A 3,075-nucleotide genomic window follows, 5' to 3' on the forward strand; every position below is an offset into this window, starting at 1 on the left:
TGGGAGAATTCGAGGAAACCTTGAGATAGTTCGAAGGATAAATAATGAGACGCGGATAGACTGAGGAGACAAGAAAGTAGGAAATTAGGAAAATTGGATGAAGGAGGTGACCTTCAAGAATGTGAAGTGTAAGACCGGTGGCATGATACCCAGAAAGGGAGACGCCAGGTACGAAAGACATCCCAACATTGAGATGACTGCTGAGATAAACAACAGAAGAAAATGAGGATTTATTAAGAAGATGTTCACGTTGAACACGACCAATATCTTCCATAACATCCATGTTATCATTACCAAATTAGGAAAGAAAAGCGGGTAACCATTGTTATCCTTTGAAGGCCATATGTGTTGACCTCAGTTTGAATAAGGATGCTATTATGAAATTGGTATAGACTATCTGGGTGGGAATGATTGAATAAGACACCTTTATCAGGGATATATGACTTGATTTATCCATGGAAGGATGCATATACCTTTTTAAAGGTGGAATTAAGGATAGAACATCTGTAACTTAGAATGAATCTTAAGGGAATGCATAAAGGTTGGCATTTCACCCTTAATAGGGATAGTATGAGTTTTGACAGTATAAATTGGAAAGGATTAAGGTAACAACAACCTTTAAAGATCAGTAGAGAAAATTTTTAGAAGTATATAGACAATGGTTCTAGTATTAGTAAATGGTATTTTGATATGCCCTGTATCTAGGGAATACAGGAGGAACGATTGAAGGATAACCTTAGAGGTTTTACAAGGAGAAAGGTAATATTCAAAATTCTCAAGAATAAAAATGTTGATAAAAGAAATATGACGTAATTATAATGGTGCCAAGTGGGGCACGTGTTAAACCACGAGAAAGTATGGATCGAACCAGTAAAGGTCGAAATTGTTCAGGGCAATTAGGACTTAAGATAAAAGATGTTCTAAGTATGATTAAGAGTCAGTCTTGACAGTGATTAGCCTCTAAAGATTGAGGCAATAACTTATGGAAAAATGGTGATATTTTTCCAAGGAGAAAGGTAATATTCAAAATTCTCAAGAATAGAAATTTTGATAAAGGAAATATGAAGTAATAATAATAATGCCAAGTGGGGCACATGTTAAACCATGAGAAAGTATAGATTGAACCCAACGAAGGTCAAGAATGGTGAAAACAGGAAGGACCCAAGATAAGAGACGTCCTAAGTATGATCGAGAGTCAGTCGTGACAATGATTAACCTCTAAAGACTGAGGCAATAACTTATGGGAAAAAAATGGTGGTATTTTTTTTTACTCATCAGATTTTAAGGAAAACATCTTCACACAAGCAATGATTGGAAATGAGGTAGAAAATTTAGTTGGAGATCGTTCAAACGACATTGATTGTAAGGAAATTTTACTATTAGGAAAGGCCAAAGAGGTGGCCGACACTTTAAGTGTAAGAGAGCAATTATAGGCGCTCGTGCCAGAGGAATACAGTGATAATGGTTGAAGCCGTAAAGGTTGTATTATGGTTTGGAAGATTGACATTCCTTCTGATGACTGTGCAATACCCAACCGTAATAGTAGTTTGGTAAAGGTTTAATTCGCATAATCGCCATGAGCGGCCTATCTATCTTAGAAGGTCCTATCTTGAGAAAAAGCCAGGACCATGTTTTAAAAAGGACTAAACAAACCTTTGAGTTAAGTCTTCTATTGAAGGCATATGATTAAGAATGGTATTAACCTGCTATCGTTGTTTTGATTGAAACTCTTCTGCAATTTTATCTGCTTCATGTCATATGTACGTCAAGTTCAGGAGTGTTCTTCATGAATCATGAACGGTGATCATGTTACCTCCTTAGAAGAATTTGATACGACATGTATGGACTCCGTATGGTTAGCTATTAAGATTTCATAGAAAATAAATAACTACAGTAGGTCAGCGATGGACCACAGTAATGCAGCAATGATTCTGTGAGTAATGAGTCGATTACAACCGTGAGAGTTGTATTGGAATGGATGTTGAGATTGAGTACCACTAATCGGGTCGTGGTGGTGTATAAGTTATCATTGATAGACTAATTAAGTAGATTATCTACCTATTGAATACTTATTCCTTCTTATCAATAGAGAGTCGTATTACTATACGAGGAAGGTTGCGATGCAAGCATAGAATTCTAGTAACGATGAGTATATATAAAATGAGATTCCAAATTCGATTTTCGATGTCGAGGGAGTTTCAAAGGTGATTGAGTATAAGCTCGAGGAAGAGCATGGGTCCATAAAATGATGGAAGGAATGGCAAAAATATTTAAGCATGCGAAATGCGATGCGATAATACTTAATGTTGATATATATACACATATGTTTTGTTCTCCTATGACAAACCTCTATAGTTCAGAGGTAGGTTCCAAGCCAGATATTTTGTGGCAGTATATTTTTTTTCATATATACAATTCTCTTCAATTCGTTCTTTTCTCTTCTTTTCATTTCATATAAGCTGAGAAGAACAACCCTTCCAAAAGGGGAGGTATTGCCGAATGACTATCTATCAGTATGATAGAAGCCTAGTAGGATACCACATGTTGTTTAATTGCTTGTCAAGTACTAAAGGCTGGCCACCTTCTGTACTAACTATGCAATAGAACAAGTGTTCATGATCATAGTGATCTCTCAACAAATTCCTTTACTTCTATATGATGGATCAAGCTTTCGAATATGGAGGCAGCTAGAGATGAAGTGGTGCCAAGTAAGGTGGTATTCTGATTCTAACGCGTCCGTGATACTAAGGTTAACGTGATTATTAAGAGGTTATAAAACTCTAGCGAGTAAAGGTATATCTAGAATAGTATCATGTACGGAAGATGGTAACGATTACGAACTGGAAAAGAATGGGTATTGAGAAGCCAAAGCTATAGTGCTAGAAGATATGATGAAATTCTGTGCAATAGACTTGAAAGAATTTGGAATGATCACTTAATGCGGATTAAGTTTTCTCATGATAATCGATCGTATGTCAGTATCGAGGTATCGCCTTATGAGATCCTTGAGGGAAGACAATGTCGATCTCCCTTATGTTAGGATGAAGATTGCAGAGCGCAAGATGCTCGAACCAG

This window comes from Apium graveolens, chromosome 7, assembly GCF_009905375.1.
Source record: "Apium graveolens cultivar Ventura chromosome 7, ASM990537v1, whole genome shotgun sequence".
Lineage (NCBI taxonomy): Eukaryota > Viridiplantae > Streptophyta > Magnoliopsida > Apiales > Apiaceae > Apium > Apium graveolens.